Source organism: Stegodyphus dumicola, chromosome X2 (assembly GCF_044657685.1).
Source record: "Stegodyphus dumicola isolate Sdum_Otavi_A_Nest chromosome X2, ASM4465768v1".
Taxonomy (NCBI): domain Eukaryota; kingdom Metazoa; phylum Arthropoda; class Arachnida; order Araneae; family Eresidae; genus Stegodyphus; species Stegodyphus dumicola.
Window position 1 is genome coordinate 46,319,462 of NC_140781.1, and position 24,249 is coordinate 46,343,710.

The 24,249-nt window shown below is 34.7% G+C and overlaps 1 protein-coding gene and 1 non-coding gene across 5 annotated transcripts in view; one reads left to right on the plus strand and one right to left on the minus strand.

Moving 5' to 3' along the window:
- The window catches only part of LOC118187367 (uncharacterized), a 781,272-nt gene that overhangs the window by 562,881 nt on the left and 194,142 nt on the right, over window positions 1-24,249 (minus strand). The gene's annotated exons all lie outside the window — the stretch shown is intronic.
- TRNAA-CGC (transfer RNA alanine (anticodon CGC)) lies at window positions 8,157-8,229 on the plus strand. The gene has a single exon. It is a non-coding gene; the product is annotated as a tRNA-Ala (tRNA).

Sequence of the window (24,249 nt, forward strand, 5' to 3'; positions counted from 1 at the left end):
AGTAGCCATCGAAATGATGTATAATTTGGGTGCTCGTTAATGCCTTCGCGACGCGCATGCCAAGTAAGGTGGGTGAGGGGGCCCACCAGTGGTATCATTAAGGCCTTTTTATTTTTCATTTGCAGCTAAAACAAATGCGGCGGGATCGACCATCTGTTGCGTCGATGAACAGTACCACTCATCGATTTCGTTGAACTCCTCTTCGGCTCATTTACACCGATCTATGAACCAAAATCACTTCTATCACGCACGAAAACAGGTACATTGGAAAGCACTAGAGAAGGGAACGGATCCTGATCTCCCCCTTCCACTGTAGGGATTTCACTAGTGGGGACATTTAGAAAGTACTCTCAGTCACATATCTTTCGGGAAATCAGTTTACATATTTTATTTATTTTTTCTCACTCACTTTGATTCCTTCTTTTCAGTAACCCAACAATGGTCATTTTCCAGAGCTAATTTCATTTTGAGAGTATTTCCTTGATTTACGTAACTGTCTCCAAGGTTACAGAAAGTTTCTTTTGGGAAAATGAGATAAAATTTGTAAGGAACTTTTTTGATATCATAACTGCATTTGAATTAGAGTCATAAATTTTTCTTATTTTTTAAGCTTTCTCAACCTGTATACTTTTTTTATCACCTTTTTGTGATTCTTAAGTTTATACTTAGAATAAGGTTATTTGAAATGGTTTATGTTCTTAAGTCTCCAAACGTGACACCAAAGTTTTCTAGATAATCTGAAAGCGACTTCACTTTGCCAGAATTTAACAAAACTTAACTTAATAGTTTAATTACATTAATTATTCTAAATCATCGATTGTCAACCGGCGGTACGCGTACCACTGGCAGTACGCAAGAGAAAAATAGGTGCTACGCAAAGAAACGAAGTATTTTTTACAATTAAATTCAAAAATCCCGTGAAGGAAAAGAACAGTTGATAGAAATTAAGTTAATAATAAGCTCGAGCTAATAATCAAAGAATTGGATATTAATATTTTAAGCTTTTTACCACTTTTAAAAAGTTTTCTAACCGAACATAATTTGAAAAATAAAACAAGAATTAACATTTAAAATTAAAAATCATTGTTTTTCATTGATAAATAATTTCAACATGTATTTTTCGAGAATTATGGAAAAGAAAGTTGGGTTAGAAATCCATTTAGTTCAATTGTACCTGAAATTTTATCTTGAGAAGAAAAAAAAACAATTGATAGAAATTCCCTGTGATCGAACTCTAACTGAAGATTTCAAAAATAACACATTTGCTAACTTTTGGCTGAACCGAAAAAAAAAAAAAAAAAAAGAATTTAAAGGCATTTTAAATAAAGCTATTAGAATTTCATTGCTTTTTTTTCACAATCTATTTGTGTGAACAAGGATGTTCTTCAATGTTATATTTTAAAAATAAATACAAAACAAAATTAAAAGTGGATCCTAATTTATGGTTAAAACTAAATAAAATAAGACCAGACATAAACAAATTGATCTCCCTTTCACAGAAAAGTTTAGAATTAAAATAATATAACTTCAATTTTGAGAATTAAAATGGTAACCAATTTTTAATCTAATAATTTTTACATGTGCATATTTAATACAAATAGCCAATAGGTTGTGCTAATGGAAAAATATTTTTTTAAATATTTCTATTCGGAAACTGAATAATAATCCTTGTAAAATAAAGTGGTGGTACTAAAGTTTTTCAATTTTTGTTTAGGTGGCACGCGTTATTCAAAAGGTTGATAACCGCTATTCTAAATTGTTATCAAATAATAAACTCAATACAGTGTAAACTTTCCAAACTAAACTTGCTAAGGTATGCGGCAAAATATTTTCCTAAACTACTGGATGTTTAACAGACTTCCAAAGCAAAAAAGAAACGAGTATGTATACCATTGTACCAAACTAATGTTTTTTCTTTTTTCTTCTTACGAAGTCTCTTGTCTCCCTCACTAATTAGTAATGAATTTTAAAACTGTTTAATAAGAAAATTGTAGGCAAGCAGGTCTCATGTGCTTTGCCATACTCAAATAACTTAACCTAACCTAAAAATTGTTATCTCGCGAACGGACTGGCTGCATGAGCGCTTTTGTAGTTTTCCCCATGTTTAACGTGTATACCAGCCAGTTTCCTTCAGAAAGTCTTCCATGAAGGTATCCCTCTCCTTAGGCAGATAGCCCTCGAGGCTTTGCTGTAATCACATAAACCAAACCAAACCTAAAAATTGTTATTACGGACATAATCCTAATTCTGATACTTTTTTCTCATGACTTTTTTTATTTAATTGGTAATGGTTTTTACATATTTTCTGACATATCATAATTTAAATATTTCATGAAACAGGTATGAATAATTAAATATACAAATCCAGAAAAAACCTTGTTGTATTTTATCAGCAACAACAACAAAAAAAACCTTTTCGAAATATTTCTTTAATAATCTTTTGAATTAAAAATAATATTTTAAACTATTATTTATGCTATAAATAATAGAATAATAATTTAAAGGAATAAAAAAAGTATAAATTTGAGAAAACTTTCATTAAAGCTTTAAGTTAAACAACCCTTTAAATGCAGACGGCATTCATAAAAACATGTCTGAATCAATTATTATACACTCATGTCCATAAATTAAGGATAATTCGGAGTCACGCGGAAATCGAACTCTAAAATAAATATATCACCTGTAAAATCACTACACATATCTTCAAGAATCATATGCAAATTTCAGAAAGTAACCAGATGACACCGATGGTACGTCACAATGACGAGAGTGTAAGAGAGTGATATATAAGGAATACAGGCAAAGAAGTAAAATTGTTCGCAGGCGCTTTATAAGCATTTCAGTGCAATAACCGAATAGTTATGACACAAAGGACGCATTTGGATGATTTTTTACGTGGTACAATTATCGGCCGTCTGGAATGTGGGCGTACCCAACTGGAAGTATCAGACGAGCTTGGAATTGCCCAGAGTGTCATCTCCAGGCTTTGCCAACGATACCAAGATGATGGTAATGTGAGTAGACGTTACAGCACGGGTCGCCCCAGAGTTACAACGCCGAATGAGGACCGGTATTTGGCAGTTACTGCCAAAAGAAACAGGCAGAGCACAGCCTCAGACCTGTCTCGTCAGCTCTCTTCAGCCACTGGTACGACAATTTCAAGGCAGACCGTGTACAGACGCTTAGGGCAGATTGGTCTATATGCTCGTAGACCTGTCAGATGCGTTCCACTTACTGCAACTCACTGTCGCCTGCGGTTAGCCTGGAGTAGAGAGCATGCATTGTGGACACCGCAACAGTGGGCTTGTGTGATGTTTTCCGACGAGTCCAGGTTTAGCTTGCAGTCTGATTCTCGCCGGACTTTCATATGGAGAGCTCCAGGTACCCGTTACCACCAAGAAAACATCATTGAACGACACCGTTACGGTGGTGCAGGAGTGCTCGTATGGGGTAGAATTATTCTGGGTTCCAGAACTGACCTGCATGCTCAAATTGGAACCATGACAAGCCAAATCTATCGGGACGTCATTCTGGAACAACATGTACGTTTGTTTCGGGGATCCATGGGCGCACAATTTGTGTTTATGGATGACAACGCCCGTCCTCACCGTGCAAACATCGTAAGCGAATGCCTTCAATCGGAGGATATCACCCGTATGGACTGGCCAGCATTCTCACCGGACTTGAATTCAGTAGAGCACGTGTGGGACATGCTTGGCCGACGAGTTGCAGCCCGTCAACCTCCTCCTACATGTGTACCGGAACTTCGGAGAGCATTGCTTTTTGAGTGGTGTAATATCCCCCAAGATCAGATCGATAATTTGATACTCAGCATGCCTAGGCGTTGTACGGACTGTATTGCATCGTCTGGGAGACATACAATGTATTAACAATCATACCAACCATGTAATATTGGTTTTTGTAAATAGTTTTTTTTTTTTTTTTTTTTTTTTTTTTTTTTTGTAATTTGCTCCAGGGAGAAAAATCGCTAATTTTTTTAATAATATCAAACATATAGCATCTCTTTTTGCTCTTTACCTTTAAATAAGCTTTACAAATAAGTCAAATGTGTTTGCTTCTAACTCTTCCTTTGCCTGATTTTGCATTATCCCTAATTTATGGACATGAGTGTAATTAAAATAAGGACATGGCATAAATAAACAATAATTTGGCTCAAAATTCTAAAACAGTAGGTATTTTTTTAACTAATGTTTTTTATGTTCTCAAATATTTTTATTAACATAAGATTTTCAATCTAAAACTAATGCTTATAGTTTAACATTGTTTAACCGTAGTTTAACATTGTTTACACAAAAAAAAAATTTATATTAAAATATATGAACTAAACCATTGGGTAGTATATGTATATGCAGCTGCTAGTACACTAAAAAGATTGCACCTAACGGAGGAAAAGGATTTGTATGATATTTGAAATAATTTGCCTTAGAGATTAAGTTTTTTAAAATCTAACTAAAAAATTTGCAAAATGTAATCTTTGTTAGTTCTCATTTTGTTTTATTAAAATAAATCTTTGAAGGGTTGCATAGCATTATCAAAATAAATCTTTAAAGGTTTACGTAGAATTACTGCATGACACTAGTCTTAATAATTATTGGTAAAAAATGAATTATACATACTATGTTAATTTTTTGTATGTTATAAGACCAAGATAGAAATCAACAATCTTCATATATTAATTTAGAAGTCAAACAACAAAAATCAGCGTAATATTGCTCAAAATTTCACTCCTTACTGCGAAAATTTAAAAAATATTACGCTGATTTTTGTTGTTTTACTTCTAAATTAATATTTGTCCGGCGTGTTATTGTATCTTAATCTTCATACATCTTAAAATTTTTGCAAACAATAATAGTGTTGTAAAACAAACTATAAATATCGAATTACAGCTCTTTACATACACTCATGTGTAAAATTAAGAGAATTTACACATTATGTCAAATTTTTGAAAAGCTCATGGACAGATTATAATGAAATTTAGAGAAAGTTGACGTACCATTCAAAAATCATTTTATGTACGCATTATTAGTAAAGCTCATAATGCAGGGATTTCCAAAATCGATGTTGTGATATCGAACTGAAAATGAGTCTAATATGGAGGATGGTTACCTCTCATAGCTAGATAGGTCGCGCAGCGTGACGACATACTGAATAGGAGGCAGTTGAGGAGTCTTTGTGGCAGATGATTTCACTCCTGCAGTAAGGTAGTTTTCAACTCGAGGGTGATTCTCGGAGAGTAATTGGCGAGATAAAATTGCCTTTCCAAGTGCGTTCCAGATATGCTGTACAGGATTAAGGTCAGGAGATCTGGATGGCCAATTCATGCGGTGAATATGCTAACTTTCCAGGTAATCGTCGAGCAGAGGAACTCTATGTGAATGAACGTTGTCGTCCATTAACAGGAAACCAGACCAACTGGCTTCTGACAAGTCAAACATAAGTCTCTAAGATCCCCTTATTGTAGCCAGGCAGCCTTTATCAAACACATGCAGGAGTGTGCAGTCTTCCAACACAAAGCCTGTCCAAACCATTACATCTCCACCACCGTAATGATCCCCCTTTTTTTATGAGGGAGGAATGGTATCGTCTTCCAGGCTCTCCCTCCAGATACAGGTCCAGGCTGGATCTCATCTGTAAAAAGCACGGTGCTCCATTGAAGTCTGGTCCAAGGTGTATGTTGTCTGTACCATGCTAAACGCGCTCTGTTGTGTACTGAAGTGAGCGAAACGTAACGAGCGGGTCTTCTGGCATTCAGCTGTATCTTATAAAACCTTCAGGCAACTGCATATGTATGGGCATCTGTCCAGTTAAAGAAACAACCGAAATGTGTGTTCTAATTGAGCTTAATTAGAAGAATTTTATTAGGTAGCGGAGAACTGCATAATCTAGTTTATACACCACTACCTGTATAACTCATAAATGTCTGGGATTAATACTTTAATTCAATATGTGCTAGATTAGCGCTTTGTAGACATATATTCTAAATGCCCGAAGTATTAGGCTAAGGCATGTCAGTTCTCATTATCCAGTTCCTAAACTCATTAATTGAGATAATACTCGTATTTGAGCTTATTTGAATTTGATTTCATTTAGTTTTGCAATTTTCCTACAGATGGCGCAGAAATTAAGAAAGCTATGAAAAATAATGTAGATCCTTAGAAAAATACACCATTCTTTTGTTTTTCTAGTTGATGTACTTATAGGCGTATGCTGTATTTCTACCAATAATAGTACTGTCTTGGTTTTAAGTAAGATTTAATTTTTATGACCGTATGAATTATTACTTTTTCCTGTTTTTTTATTTCTAATTAATTTCCTATAAATATGAGTAAAATAAAATAATCATTTTCCTTCGTCTGGATTGATATACTTATTTCTACATTCTTTTAGAGGGAAATCTTAAGGATGCAGCTGACAGAAGCACTCCTGTCAGAAGTACCGTATTTGACGGCATAGAAGACGCACTGGCATATAAGACGCACTGGCATATAAAACGCACCCTTATTTAGACGGCCACACACAAGGAAAAAAAGTTTCAATAGCGTGGTTTCTTTTAGTTCTCACGTTTCGTAAAAGCCAAATAAACAATTATTGAATGCAATTACCTTCACGTATAAGACTGTGTCCTTCATGTATAAGACGCAGGTAACTTTTTTGAGACCAAATTTAGGAAAAAAAGTGCGTCTTATATGCCGTCAAATACGGTATATACTTTACATGTAAAAGAAAGCTTTATGCTTGCAAAGTAAGCAGACAAAGCATAATTACCAAAGATTGCGCATAATTCCTATGTAAAAGAGTTCTGGTAACAGCTACAAAATTGAAAACTGACATAAAAGAACAAATTTCGGTAGCCATGAAATGCAAATAAAATTTAAAATTAACTATTCATTGGACTAAATAGAAATGAATAAAATTAAAGGAGGGAGATGCAAAAGGGACGACTTAAGGAAAATTAAGTAAAAAATAAGAGGGTAAAAATGAAATATTCCAATCAAGTTCTCTTATGCATGCATAAATGTCACCTAAAGAAACAACGTTAAAATACTTAGTGCAACTTAAGGAAAGTTAAATATCAGTTTTAATGTCTCAAAGAAACCTCTTTATCTATGCCAATAAAACGAGACAGAAAACTCTAACCCAACTTAATTTTTAATGAGAAGTGCTGATTTATAAGGCGTATTAGTTGGCTTGGAAACCGTGAAACTCTTCTTTTACATCTTTAGCTGATTTGCTCAAGTTGTTTAAATTTTTTATCATAAATTTATTCATATATCATAAATTTACCTTGTTTAAAGCTTAGCGCATTGTGTTTCGTAGAATGATCTCAAACGAATGTAATCCAAAGAAAAATATCTCCTCGAAGAATTTATCTAATTCATGTCGTGAGTTGCCTTTAATAAGATACTCCTCTATTGAAAATTTCGAACAATAAAAACATGTCATCATTCTCCATATGTAGAATACAAGTCTCCATATGTAGAATACAAGTGATTAAAATATAAAAAAGACAAAAAATCTGAAGAGTTTTAGATTTTAAATTACGTCCAAAGGTGGCAATTTTTTAACGTTTTGTGTGTTACCTTTATTTATTAATTATCATGTTCTAAGTACTCAAACCATAAAATGCAGTTCAACAGCAATATCGCAAAATAATTTTAAAATGAGCAAATCTTTAGAATTTCCGATACAGAGTCTCGCGCTGGAGATAATTTTTTTCTCGTATAGTGTTGCCATTGCTTGCTTTGAAATCGTTAAGTTTGTTAATAAAAAATTCGTTGAAGTGTTACAAAAACCTGAAATCGTTAATAAAACAAATTTTAAATTGAAATTAGGACTTCCACATGCCGATATTCTATGGAAGATTACTTTATTCAAATTTGGATGGCTCTAGGTACCATTGTTTTATCACAATGCGAGAAAAATACATACATTTATGCAGATTTTTCATTATTTAATTTCTTGAAATATAAGACAGGGCGATAATATATGGTGGCAACGATTTGAAAAGTGATACAGCCTTTTAAAGTTTTCAGCGCAAAATGCCAAAAGGAAATTAATAGTCCTCCAAGGCAAATTGTCCCTTTGGACTAATAATAATGATCATGTTATAAGGTACTTCTCCCGCCTTCTAGCACGCCTTCGTGGTGTAATGGTCAGCACACTCGACGCGCATTCGAGAGGTCCGTGGTTCGAGTCTCGGCGAGGGCATTGCTCATTTTTCATGTCTCCTGCTTACAAAAAATCCTAATGTCTGTACAATGTTACTACTATAACTACTACTAATAATAATGAAAAGAGCAGATTATTTTTACTATATGCAATTTATAAAGCACTGTCATAGGAAACAAGGAGATTATTATTGTTTTTTAAATTAGAGCAAAGTCACAATAGTTTAACTTTTTTGCGTACATTTATACAAATTAATTTATCACATGACAGGAAGTAAGGATATTACAAAAGAAGTAAATCACTAGTGTTCGTGACCCACCAACAGCCGTGCGGTAAAATCGTTGAATATTGGTAGTTCGACTCGGGTTCGAATACAGTGGATGTACTGGTTGCATGGGGATTTTCACGTCTCCCACTAGTGTAAAGTGAATATGAACCAGCTTCCTTTGAAAATTCTTTCACGAAGACATCTGTCCCCTCTAAGAGCCTTTCCCACTGGGGTTTATCTTAGCTAACGGAATCGGTTTCATGTATGGATTATCTCCGTTATACGTAAAGTTCAAATTTTTCAACTGAAGGAAAACTGGTTTTCTTGATACTGTGGGTTCTTGATGCTGGAATTAAGATTTAATAACTATTTTAAAAAACAAAATTTTATTATAAATGCTGTCTATCAAATTACTGTGATAACATCGCCTTAAGAAGTAGTAGAATTTACTTTGGTCTATACTAGCAAAATAAGTTGCTAAGACTGGAATAACAAAGTGAAGTTTAAGTCTCCCAGCTAAATCAAGCGTATGAGAAGATATAAATTTCGTATATTTATATGAGCTAGGTATAAAATTTAATCATCTTTATATAGCCAAAAAAACCTCAAAAACTGGGTTTTGTCCAGTACAGTTACCTTCCTTTACTAATCTGATCTTCCCGATAAATTTGCCACCTTCAATATTTTCTTTTAGACAGAAATTCGAAACTGTAATTTTGATAGTGTGACCTGTTGAAATAAATATTTTAACTCTATTTAACCGGGTGTGTCTTTCATAACTTATATATATATATACTATATGTTATCAGCCTAAGCTCATTTTTATCTCTACATATAATAAAAGGAAGAGTCTGTCTCTCTGTGTGTGTGTGTTTCGTCATACTGCGCCTAAGCTAATAGATCCATAGCTACGAAATTTGGCACATAGGGTGGATCTAGACAAAAGAGACAGCTCACCTCGAAGCGATTTTTCAAAATTCGAATGATTTTTTTTATTTTATATTTTTTGATGAAATCTCATCAGACATAATAGGCATACCAGCAACATTGGCACGCAGCCATTGTTGCTGATATATCACTGTTGCCATTGTTGCTGATATCAACACTGTTGCGATTGTCGCTGATATCGGCACTGTTGCTACTCGGGAAAATGAGGGCGAAAATTAACGTTTTAAGAGTTTTTAATTAATATCTCTGATTTGAGCCTTTTTTTTTAATTGGATGTCGACCTTTCCCAGGACCCAGAAAAGAATTGTAGAGAGTTTGGGGACGATAGCTATAGTAGTGACTGAGTTATTAGCGAACAAACACACAGACGTTCTCGCTATGCTTTGTATACTGGACTGCTGACTGTATTCTCTTGAAAATATGAGATAAAATATTATTTATTATATTTTCCTTTTCAGAATTTTTTTTTGTTTCTTTATGTTATTTATTGCTTATTTCACTGTTTTTAAGATATTGAATAGTTTTGCATGATTTTTTTTAGGAAACAAAGTTTTTAAATTCCTTTACACCATTTGAATTCTTAAGATTTTGCAACGGGAAGTTGGTTAATTTATTTATTAGGATAATTAATATTTGTATTAAGGGATATTGCTCATTTCATTGCAATTTTTATATATACATACATTTTTATTGAAAATTTGTTTTTGATAACATTGTCCTGCAGAGTAAAACTGTGCAGTTTTTAAATTTAATGTTTGGTATTTCCTTTAGGCATTTTGGCCCACCAGCGGCCGAGCGGTAAAGTCGCTGAACACTGGTAGTTCGGTGCGAGGTTCGAATCCCGCGAACGAGCTGGCTGCATGGGCGTTTTCGTGGTTTTCCCCATGTGTAACGTGTATATGAGCCAGTTTCCCTTAGAAAGTCCTCCACGAAGGCATCCCTTCCTTTAGGCAGATAGCCCTCGTGTGCTTTGCCATAATTAAATACACCACCACCACCACCACACCACCTTTAGGCATTTTTCCGGTGCCTTTAGAAACCAGACGAAGGCTGGCCGCGTAGCTGCTAGTTTGCTCATTTGTAGGCGTAGGAAGACAAATTTAAATGTTCCTTTTTTTTTATGAAATGTGTAAGATGCCAACGACACATTTGCGTGCGAAGAAACAGGTGTCTAGAGGACACCAATAAGGTGTCAATGACATTATCGAAGCACTGGAAATAGAAACGAAAATAATATGAAATATTGTGATCAAGTAATCTGTCTTTGATTACATGTGTGATAAATAGATGAATTTTACGCCTTACTCCAATATTTATTGGCCAATTTGCTTGCTGTTTCTCTGTTTCTTCCCTTTCATATGGTAGCCCAAATTATGCTGTTAATAGACCATTAAAATGTCTTAATATAGATGAAATGCCTTTCTTCTAATAGTACGTTCGGAGGTAGAAACTTTGGCTTCCTTTACGGAAATAAGTCTGGAAAATATCGCGTTCGTTATTCGAATATTTTGTTTGGTTTGTTGGTGTCATAAGGCAGTGCTCTCAAACTCAAATTGCATGCGGGGGGAATGCAAAAACTGGAAGCAGCTGACAGATCAGAATTTATTATTTCTTCGTCTACTTTTTAACAAAATAAAAAAATATTTTAAATAAATTTAAAATTTCGCTTGCTAAATATTAGTTAAAACATACATAAACAACAATAATAATATCGAAAAGGAAATAAATTCAACTTTATATCTATTTCCTACCTGAAATCTTACGTTTGGTACTTGCAAGACATTTTTGATGGGTACGCTTTATTATTCAAATGTACTCATACCGAAATATTAAATTTACAGACAGGCATTTACTTAAAACAGTTCTAACCTGTTTAATTAATAATTAAATTACTTGCTTTAATTTAAACTAAAAGTAAACAAATTAGACAAACTTCGGAAGTCTTCAGAGAAAATTTTCCAAGTGGGACGAAACTTGAGATTAAATGATAGCAATCTAGCGTATTTCATTTATTTATTAAATTTGTCGAATAAAAAAAATACATATGCTTGCATGTAAATAATTATAAACTTCTTACTACAGCTTGACACCACACAGGGTTCGATTCTGATAAAATTTGTAAACTTGGAGAAAAATTACTAGAAATTATTTTCATTACAAACTGTAAATGTTCGTCGGTCTTTTCTTATTAATTTTAACTACGAGAGCGTACAAAGCGTACAAAAATTCGTAGTTGAGCTAATTTATTTTTTAATAGCTACGAGTTAATAAAATCTCTATTTCAAATGTTTGAATAAGATTGTATTGTAAATTAATTAACTCCAATCACACTATGGACTAATTAACTCCATTTATAGATTTTCTGATGCGCTATACATGTTCGTTTTAATGATAATGAAAATAATTTAAATCCAGACTCCATACAACAAAATCTTGAAATCGCTGCCATACTGTATTTGCAACAAATGCATAACTGAAATATACACGCGGGCCGCCAGTTTGAGAACACTGTCGTAAGCTATGTGGATGAAGAATATTTGCCAAAAAAATATAAAAAAGGAAAATAAACCTGGGAATAAAAATTACCCAAAAGCTGTTGAGTCGGAAAGCTTTTCCATTACCATTAAAAAAAAAGTCATGTAGTCCCCCCCTCCCGAAAAAAAAAAGAAAACAAGCAAAAGAAATTGCTAGAACAGCCTCCTTGTTTTCTCGTTTAATTTACCCAGTCATGGTGTTTATTTATTATGCCAATTATAATTTTGGTTAGTTGTGTTCAGGCGGTGCTTGCTTAGTTCTTCTTACTGTTTCTGATAAAGAAGCTAATGCATAGCTTTCCTTCCCAAGGGGATATGAGCATTTAACACTAGTAAATATTTCACCACTTTATAGAGCATTTGATATGAGTGAATACTGAAAGGCGTTACTAAGATTTTAACCCAGAATTTACTATTATGGCTAATCTCTCTTGTCTGACCTAATCAGAACAAGTCTACGAATTTTACCGGTGGTAGGGAGAGTAATATTTCACGTGTCGTTGGCGTGGACATTGAGCACCATATAGGTGATAATATGACTTTGCTCAGCTTCGTTGCAGATTTGATGGAAATCACTTCTAGAGACGATTCCGGGGTCCCCCATCCCTCTTTCCTTATTACCAAACCACTCGAGACGATTTTCAGCTTGCCGTGTATTTTGAGTGTCTCCACTCCTCACAGACACTTTACACTTACAAACATCGATGCTTTCTCCAAAATTCGAACGCAAACCCAACGAACGATACAGCAGCCAGGAGTACTACAGAATTTACTGAAAGATCTCAGCTACTAACTGTTCATTATCAAGTGAATCTTGGGTTCAAAAATGAAGACCAAATGCCATTCATAATTAGCTATTAAGATAAGAATTACGTTTTCTTCAACTTAATAGCAAATATCCTTCGCACAAAGTTTCGTTACCTAACAATAAATTGTTTTTAGGCTGTACAGAACTTTCTTTGCAACTTCTAAAATATTACACGTTCTTTCTGAAAATGCTAATATTCAGGAAAAAGAATACTTTCGGTTTTGAAAGAGCTTCATACATCTCTCTAAGACTTGTAAATTGCACAGAAAAATTTAACTGCCATGTTCAAGAATGCCTTTTTGGTCAAAATAAGATTTTCTTTAACTACTATTTTTTAGAAGTGTTTATGAATGTTGCTACTTTAAATAATTTTAAATACATAATTTATGTTTTCTATCTGAAAAAAAATTATTGACAACAGGAATAACATTATGCTAGGTATTTGACGTTTAATTCCAGGGATAGCCTGTATAATTAACTATACCCAAGAATAGAATATTGTAATAAGAAAGACATTTTGCCCAAACTCTTACAAATCCAAAAACCGTTAAGATCAAAATAGTTACAGAAAAAGCATCAAAACCATCCATCTGATTTAAATAAGCAACTACAAATCAACTTGTAACAATCCAATTATTCGCATTATGCAGTTGCTCAGTCCAGTAAATACAGTTAAAGATGGATTCAAAACGTTGTGTAAGATAATTAATAATTAAATTCGAATATATTAAGTAAGTAAATAAAAAATAGAACCTCTGCAAATATTAAATCTATGCTTACTCCAAGCATTAAGTTGAGCTAACCCAAACACGTACTACATTGCAAAATATTAATTGGCTTTTTATTTTATTTTGATTTCGTTTACTTTAATTTAATTATTTAGTTACTTAGGTTTGGTTTCAACTACTAATTTATTTTAGATTTTATTTTGATTCAGATCCAGATATAATTCAGAAAAATGACTCTATTGAAAATTCTTTCGGCTGCTCTTTGAAAATACCAAGACATTTTCAATTATTATTATGTTTTTATTTATTGTTTAATATTCTTTGAATATTGTTACACAGATTTGCTTTTGTTTCGGCTCCTATTTGAAAACTTGTCACTATGCAGGATTTAGTTTATGTACATTATTTACATTAATATTACATAATTAAATTTATGCATATATATATTACTTTATGAGTTAAATACATTCATGCATATATATGAGACTTGGATGTAGTGATATAGAAAAGTTGATCTACACAAATGTTGATCCATCCGAGGCATATTAAATATTCATTATTTTTGCAATTGAAAGTTGCGGCCACAATTGATTCACTTGCCACTATTTCAAAACATTTACATTTTTCATAGCTTCGCGAAATAAGGGAAGCAAGAAGCAGCAGTCTGTCTAGGCCGAGGTGCAGAAAGCAAGTGCGTAGTTATTTCAGTACGGAAACTTATGAAGACAAAGGTTTCGGTTTAACACGAATTTCGGACGAATTAGCTACGTCGTCATCGTTATGTAAAAGACATATGATAGGATTAATCTAGAAATGTAGCAGTCTTATTAATCTAGTAGAAAAAGTTATTTGTGATTTTTAAATAGAGAGGGGAATCACCCAAATTAAAATGGGAATTAAAGGGGTATTGCTAATTTAAGTTATAATTTTAATTAATTAATTTTTTTCTTACATACATATAAAATCCTAACTCCATTTTGCAGTGGCCCTAAATCTCCTGTTATTTTCCTTTTGGATTCTAAAATGGTACATACTTATAATATATCTGTCTTCAGTGTCATCCAAAATAATTCTTTCATATGATTCCTTTTTTTTATCGTTCATGACGTATTTTTTTATCGTCGTTTTATCGTTCACGGCGTATGTGCATACGCAAGGAAAACCTCTTTTGATCAATGATAATGTTAAAATTTGTGAACCAAACTTTAATCAACCATTCGGAATAAAGTACAACAGTAATTACGTTTTTCTTAGCATTACATCTGTTTTATAATCTACGCATCTCTTTTCCACTTCTCTGTCCTGCTACATGTTGCAGATTATCTGACTTAACATCAAATATATTGTTACGAAGATTCGACGAAGCATGAATGTAATCCTTGAAGAAGAGTGCAGTTTTGCGTCAGTTTAGTTGTATACACCAAGAATGTTTTTGACAAGAATAAAGAAATGTTATACCGGAGATTTTATATGATTATTGAAACATCTTCTTGCACAAGCTCATGCGCCATGCATCTATGTAGTCTGCATCAAAATTTCCACCACATATATATTTGAAATTAGGTTATCCGAATAACACTGGTAGGCCTATGCAGATGCATTTTAAGGAAAAATTATCGCCGTGTATTTAAACAACTACTGCTATTGGAAAAAAGGGCACATCCAATCAGATTACGGAGTTCAGTATTTACGAAAATAAGTTGCGACTTTCATTCTATAGAAGAAATGGTTTCCGCCGATAACATCGCTGACGAAAACGTCGCGGAGAAAACAACGCAAGGCGAAAAGTCGTGCTACAAAACATCGTGGGAGAAAACATCGCAAAGAGAAAACATCGTGGTACAAAACATCGTCGTCAAAAATAAAGCGGTTCAAAAACTTCGCTGTTTAAAAACATCGTCGTCGAAAATATCGTGGTAAAAAATAAAGTATCTACAAATCATCGCATGATGATAACATCGCAGATATGCTTTTTTCAAGTTTTAATGATTGTAAATGGATATTTCCATAATGATTTGTGAGCGCAAGATGTAAAGAAGGATAATTTTTACTTTCACAGTTTTTTATTGACTAATAAAGTTTTGCTGAAAACGTAAGAAGAAAACTTAAGTATAGAAAATTAAATGCAGCTTATAGATTATACTTTTCATGAAAAGTTACCAGTAAAAACTTTATAAAAAATTATTTATTAATGGGCTTTGTTAGTTAACTATGTCGGTTTAAAATTCTATTGAGTGCTATAAGTTGCATTAATTTTCTGTGCTAAAGTTTCCTTCTCATTTTCTCAGCAAAAATTTATTAGTTAATAAAAAATATGAAAGTAAAAATTATCCTTCTTTCCATCTTGCGCTCACAAATCATTATGGGAATATCCATTTACAATCATTAAAGCTTGAAAAAAGCATGTCTGCGATATTATCGTCATGCAATGATTTGTAGATTCTTTATTTTTTACTACGATATTTTCGACGACGATGTTTTTAAACTGCGAAGTTTTGAACCGCTTTATTTTCGACGACGATGTTTTGTACCACGATGTTTTAGGACTGTGATGTTTTCTCCCACGATGTTTTGTAGCACGACGCTTTCGCCTTGCGTTGTTTTCTCCGCGACGTTTTCGTCCGCGATGTTTTCGGCTGTAACCAGAAGAAATATGTACGTGTATATACACAATAGAATCGTAGATTATGGCTAACCCAACAAATATGAGTACCCTGTCGTAGAAATAATTAAGTCTTGAGTTTCAATTCCAGCTGGACTCTCTGAAGGAGGGGGGGGGCTTCATCCATCGTTATTTGAATTGGCTGGGGCACATCCCGCTCCATAAAGAAGGGAGAATAGACAGTGGACACGTGGTTGAATTACATGTTAATTCGCTTATACCAGTAAATCAAATCGTCAAGGTCAAGTTTCACCTTTAAGTAAGAAATATCCAAAAGCAGTTGCCACTTCGGATAGTTGATTGAGTAAGAGCTGCTTATCTGCCAAATAGAAATGTTCTGAGATCAAATTCTAACTGGAGCTTTAAATCTTTACATACATTCGACTTACATATGTCAGTCTTTATATTCTTAGTTTTCAGTTATTCGAATAAAAACTTTGCTGTAAAAAAGGAATGTTGGTTATTCTCATCTTATAAACCAAGTTCTATCCTTTACTTGGTACGATATCGTAAATTTTAGACGAAAGAAGTTGCAAAACATCAAAGTTCAATATTTAAAATCAAAGACGAACTAATTTTAATTACTAACTCTATGGGTTACAAAAAGTATAAAGTTGAGTTCATATCTACTTAAATTTCTCCAGAAATTTTACTGTTCAGATCTTTTATCTAAACAACTGTATTCTAAGATTTCGTGAAATAATACATTGAACTATTGAGAAAAACACTAGTCTTTTTCTGTGTTTTACGCAAACGTAAAACAGTTTATGTAAGGCACCTACCTACATCACTTTAGAAAACTGATAACGAAACATTTAAATTAGCATCAACTGACGTGCTCGATGTGCAGTTTCCTGATACATTTTGCTCAAACATCCTTCAAGGCAAAATAAAAAATAAGATAAAATAAAATAAAATATTAACATTCTTTGTCACTTATTTCCAATTGTTGACAACCACCGCTCTTTCTAAACTCCACAAATTTCTAATTTAAATACAAAGATATGATTTGATGACTGCATAGTCAATGAAGTGAAGGTTAACTATTGTCAGTTCGTAATTGTGAACTTGAAGCTCACATCGGAGGAGAGGCGATGGAGGAGAGGTGATACTTAACCTTCTTCTATAATAAATGCCGAACTGGTTTTCCGCCTGCGCTGCTCTTTATAAGATGGCTGTAATAAGCGCATAAATTTCAAATGTTCGGAGGTAAATCACAGATATTTGAACTGTTGCCTTAAAAAAGGTATCTCCAACCTTTCAAAGCTTCCATGTCGCATGGTCCAATGAACATATGCCAAGTACAGAGCTCCCCTTCCATAAAAATGTGCCAAGAGCTACCGACAGATCTTCATATTCAATAACTAACATTATACACTGACTACCAATAAGTATTTGGACACCTATGCAAATGATGATATCTGCGGTCCTAAGGTACATCACGGTCTCCGCCGATATATTTCGTGTAGGAAACAGCATCGGCTTTAGTCGCATGCAAGACGCCTCGCAGTTCGGAGCTTTCTGATTTCGAGAAAGGTATAATTATCGGGTATCACAAATGTGGCCGGTCCTTAAGGGACATATCTAGCGATCTGAAGTACCCAAAATCGACAGTGGCCTATGTGATTAAGAAGTGGAAGGTGAACGGTGATTGCTGGAATGTGCTCCGAGTCGGCAGACCAACGAAACTGGAAGATAGAGACCGACGAGTGCTGTCCAGAGAAATTCCGAAGAACCGCACCCAACCAATGGCCCTCATCCGCGAAAAGCTTCAACAGGCATCCGGGAGTATTGTTTCAATGAATACCAACCGTAAAGAAGCACATCTGCTTGGTTTTCATGGTCGTGCTGCTGCCCATAAGCCTTTGATCACAAAGTCCAACCGCGATGCTCGGTTAATGTGGTACAAAGCACATCGAAACTGGACCGTAGAGATCAGTGGAAACGAATTCTTTGGAGTGACGAATCAAGGTTCACCCTTTACCATTCGGATGGCAGGGTCTGGGTCTGGCGTCTACCTGGAGAATGTTTCCTGCCAGAATGCATTGTGCCAACAGTCAAGTTCGGCAGAGGTGGAATTATGGTCTGGGGTGTTTCTCCTGGTATGGGCTGGGACCCTTGGTCCCCATTCATGGTAAGCTCAACTCCGATGCCTACTGCACTATTTTGGATGACAATGTGCTTCCTACGTTGTGGCAGTTTTACGGGTTGGACCCCTGTTACTTTCAGGACGACAATGCCAGTTGTCATGTTTCGACATTAACCAAGGCTTGGTATGGGGCCAATGGAATTCATCGAATGGACTGGCCTGCCCAGAGTCCAGACCTGAACCCTATCGAGAACCTCTGGGATGAGTTGCATCGCCGAATTCAGGGGTACACTACCCGTGCAAAATCGGTGAAGGAACTTCTATGTCTTCTCCAAGCTGAGTGGAAGAAAATACCACTAGCTGTCATACAAAGACTTGTGGAAAGTATGCCCCGGAGGATCCACGCTGTAATTACCTCTCGTGGAGGCTCTACCAACTATTGATTTTGAACAAAGTTAGTTTTTCTTTTCTATCACAGGTGTCCAAATACTTATTGGTAGTCAGTGTATATTACCATATTATTACTTCTGATAAAATTACACTAATGTTTCAAACCGAAAGATTAGGGAAAAAATCGGAATATAGTGTTTTAAAAATGAACATTGAACGTACTTTTTGAATAACATTGCATCTCTCTAGATGAATAGATATAATGAACGTTGCGAAGAATATTGTTGAAATTTTCTTCTAAAATTTGTGTTCTTACTTTTCTTTCTGAATGCTAAACGGGAAAGAGATTTAATTGCAAATCTGAGTGATACCAAAAATGGAATGTTCTTGAAATATCCCTGTATCTTTCTCTTTAGGTAAGTACAATTTATTTAAATCCTTTTAGTCTTATCTACTTTTGTTTTCTTCTTTACCTCGCGTATCCGATTGCAGCTCTATGTATTCGTTTTCTAACCGTTGTCAACACAGAAAGGAGGTATAAATGTACCAAAAACGCTGTTTTATTATTATTGGCATTATTTTAATCTTAAATAATGCCAATAATAATAAACAGTCTTATCTAATCTCAAAGAACATTTGATCAAACGGCATTAAATGTCACATTTGGCAGTTATCACGATTTTGTCTATCCAGTCTCTATCAAGTAAATGGAATTTGACTGATAAAAGCGTCAAGAGCGAACAGATTTTATATGAGTAAAGCGTAATTGAAACCTCAGCTGCTTATGCTTAGTTAAGTATATAATTTATGGCATAATGAGCGCGAATTATCTTCTCAGAAAGTGACGCTTTCGTGAGGCCTTTACAAAAAAAAAAAAAAAAAAAAAAAAAAAAAAAAAAGAATTGCTGAGCAGGGAGATACCTTGTTGGCGCAGTGGTAAGGAAGCCAGCTGCCACAATTTTGGTCTCGGGTTCGAATCCTGGGGAAGGCATGGATGTTTGTATGCATGAAGATATAGATATAAGCATGGAGGCGTTGATATTTGTTAGTGCATTTTAAATGCTCCCATGCCGCAGAGGCTGACACGTGTCATTATTGTCAAGCTGGAACCCTTTTTGATAGTCTGGTAGAAGGGAGATTCTCGAATCCATTCTCCTTCAGAATTGGAACAGACCTGGGAAAATCAGTGACTGGCAGAACTTTTTCTTTCCTGACACGATAAAATTAATGAATTCGATTTGATGCTACTGTCAGAAAAGTGGGGTCACAATAACTTTCAGCCGTAAGAAGAACTCTAAAAGCATCCACGCAATTAACAATGGAATCAAGAAGTAACCATAACTCTTAAGCGATTCCACTTTATCTACTCCTAACAGTTACCAATTTTATATAAAGGGAACAAATTGGGCAGCATTTCAGAACTTTTATTTTGTATTGTCTAGAATTTTGACACACTCACATTTACATTATACTATTCAATACTAGTTCTGTTTTAAACAAATATATATATATATATATATCGGCGAATAAAGACTACTTGTTGCAGCACCGAAGGACCTCGATTTTAACTTGGCTTGTTGCTTTATGACATATCAATCAGCTATTTTGTGATTAAAAGAGGTATAATAGCAGAACCTAGATCTATAAGAAACTAAGGGTTCCTTGTAGAGGAAACTAGAAAGGATGTTTGTCTCAAACGCTTTTGACAGAACACTTAGATATACAATTTGACATTAACACATATTTCATATTTCTTTGGAAATTTCGCAAAGTTTAATTTTATTTCCGTAGGTAACGAGATTTACATGAATATAACTAATGGTATGCAAAGTATGTAAGCATAGAAAATGTGCTCCAAAAAATGCAAGAATTCGGCTAACTTTTCAAAAAATCCTCAAATATTGATTTTTTGATAAATAGAAAGTTTTTGCTGATTTAGACAATGTTCAGTTTTAGCAAATTAATCTTAGCTTAGTGTCCTAAAAAATGCAAATGATATCAAGCATTCTACGCATTGAATCAATAAGATATTAAAACTACAGCATCGGGCTGTTGTTATTAATCTAAAGTAGCATAGCTTGATAGCTTTTTGGCCTTCTCTTGAATGACATTGCTTACATTGAGACTCTGCAATACGAACCATTAATTTTTCGTAGAGTTCGAATCCGGACGGATTAAGTAAAACCGTATCATTCCATGAGCATTTTGAAACTGAAACCGAATCGTAACAGAAGTGGCAAAGTATAAAGAAGTATTGTTGAAAAATACAATTTGGTTGAGATACTGTGGGAGTTCCTCTATAAACACTTCCTGATATTTCTTTGCATTCAGTTTTTGGTTAATAAACCCTAAGTTTTTATCATCCCGTATTCGACACAAAATCTTCTAGTTTTAATACGTTTTGTTTTCTACTGAGATGATACCAATCATCCGAGCAGCAACCATCCGGCCAACCCAGGTAAGCGAAGCGCATTCTAGCAGAATAACTAGTGTATTGATGTATTTACATGTGAATGCTAAAGTATTATTCTATTATAATGTATTTTTACTCTCCTTTCCGCATGCCTTCGTGGTGTAATGATGCGTATTCAAGAGGTCCAGATTCGAGTCCCGGCGAGGGCACTGCACATTTTTGGATCAAAATAATTTAATGAGTCTACAGTGTCTTATATTATTAATATATAATATTAGTGTATTGATGCACTGATGATTCATAGCTGGAGCGTATATGAATAATTGAGTATGCATTAGAATAATCAGTGCATTATAGCATGATAGTGTATGTAATATTTTATTGTTAATGTATAATGCTAGCGAAGAACATTATAGCAGCAAAGGAAATAATCTAAATTAAAAATATATACTGCGGTGCGTACATTAAAATAAGTGTGCGTAAAAATGATCAACTAATACAATGTAGAGTATAATTAAGGAAAACAACTATGTAGTAAGTATTTAATGTATCCAGTATTGTTAAAATACAGCCTTAATGTAGTGATGTTGTGGGAATTTATTTAATTTAATTAACAGTTGTCTTTATTTTGAAGCAACCTTTTCTGTCATTCTCGCTTTCAACCCACGATTTCCGCGTAATGAGTTAGCGCGTTTGCATTCGGAAAGAGAGAAAAAGAAGTTAGTATTTAAGGGAAGGTTTCGGAAGGTGATTTTAGAGTGTGTTCTGCTTGCCTGAAGGCCATATTGCTATCTTTCATTCATTAGGGATTAGATTTCTGTGGCGTTAAACGCTTCTTGCCAGTTAGCTTGTTTACGCCGACTTTCACGAGTCAGAGCTTGCCTACGCGTTAAGTAACATGTGAAAAGCCTTTAGGCTAACTTAATTCTATTTTATTTTAAGTTATTCGTTACCTTTTTGAGTTAAGCCAGTGTTTGCTTTTGTAAGCACGAGTCGTTGCTATCTGTGAATCAAAGTATGCCTAGACCATTACACCGCCACCGCCATAATTGTTGATTTTACGGACATTGGAGGGTAGGTAGCGAGTCCCTGGTTCTCTCCATATGAAAGTACGGCAAGAATCGGCGTTTAGGCTAAAACGGGACTCGCCGGTGAACAGAACGGTCGCCCACTGCTCCATACTTTAATCATTATGCTGCCTGCACCATGCTAATGGGACTCTACTGTCCGTAGACGTGAGCGGGACGCAAACAGCCGGTCTTCTGGCAAACAACGCTCTCTCATTCAGTCTTTTGGTAACAGTCACCCTTGTTACACGAGTTCCTGTGGCTGCATACAGGTCCTGAGAGAGCTGAGAAGCTGTAGCCCCTCTGTTACGCCTCGCTAAAATGGACAAATAGCGAGCTTTTCTGGCCGTTGTGTCTCTTGGACGACCTTACTCAGGCTTACTCTCGATGGATTCAGTATCCTGGAACTGTTTCCATAGGTTACACGCGACGCTGGGCGTTAAATTAAACTTCTCTGCATATCTGAATTTGCGATTGGCCTGTCTCTAGCCTCCCCACGATTCGCCCCTCATTCCATCATCTAAACGTTGGTGGTTACTCATTTTTACTGTTCCGATGGGAATTTAACCGATTTTTGCAAGATAAAACCAAGAAATTCGCCGAGTAGTGCTAGCGAACGCAATTCGTCTTACTCTCCACGCGCTTATAAAGCCTGTTTTTCTGCTGGCTCCGCCTACACACACATGTACACTTACGTATTTGGCGTACAAGATTTGCAGTTTTATCTAGAAGCAGTGGCTTTTCTTTCAGTTCAGTTCTTTTCATGCAGTTCGATAAAATATGCAAATTCTCTTAATTTATATGACCAGTGTTATATGCTGATATAGTCACCTAGTTTTTGTTACTCCCCTCATCATACCTCACCAATCATAAGAAATAAGAACTTCAGTTTACCCGTTTTCCTTTTTGAGATGTTTGTTTACAAATGTTGTTAAATCGAAAACTGTAGACTTTGCCAAACAACAGACTAAGAAATTCATATTAATGATTTTCCAGAAACTTTTTTTTTGTATCAGCCGTTCTGAAAGTGTGGTTCGCCATCCGCCATTGCGTCGGGAGAAAATTTTGGGGATTAGTGATGGTTCATCCTCTGCTCAAAACTTGCGATGCGTCCTTTCTCGTTTCCAAGTCGATTTTTTTTCGCGATTCATCCTCTGCCTGAGAAGTCACTTTTTGAGACAGCGAACATTTACTTTCATCAATTAAAACGGCATAACCTTGTCAGGAGTTGTGTTTCTCTTGATTTGCTTTGGAAACATGAATGATCATGAATAGGAACAGGGAGCTTATTCAAGCTATGTTCAAGAAGGTGTGAAGTAGACAACACAAGCAGGAAGGGTATACGAAACCCTTTATTTTGAATACTTTACAGGCACTTTCGAACTTCGGAATACAGAGACCAACCACTTGTGGTCTGAATGTAAGAATATAAAACTACTAACTAAAACTCTAACTAAAAGCTAACTTTGAATTAGTATACAAATGCCTAGCCCTAAGACTGGCCTTTATTAAAAGGGGGTACGTATGTAGTACGCCGAGCTGCTGAAACTACCATACGTTTGCAAATATCAAGAGGGCTAAACCTCTGGCCTTAAAGGCAACCAGCAACCGAGTGAAACCTCGTAAAACTACAGTGGAAAGCGGCTTACTTCCTAAAACTCCTTCTCTCTCCCTAACTCTTGGCAAAAAGCCACAACTTAAATACTTGGGCGTTAACAAGACAATTTGCATAAACAAGTTAAAGCATTTAATTCTGGCCGGAAGTAGAAAATAAGAAGTGATAGTACAGTTTTAAAATAAAATAAACGTTAGTGAAACTTAGGATCCTTACAACCTTAGTGGTTTCATCCGGTTTTTTATCTGATTTCTAATATTTATTAACAATTTTTCTATTCATAATCTGTTTTGCAAGTTTCTTTTTAATGTATTACTTATTTAATAATGATTATTAATATATGCATATATATATATATATATATTAATAATGATTATTAATATATGTATATATATATATATATATATATATCTTCTAATACTGACGAGGGATGACTATCTTCTAATTCTGACGAGGGATCACTGTATTTGGTTTCAATAAATTCGGGTTTTCACAGACATTCACAGAAGAAACAAAAATTAAATTTAAGGTAATGAG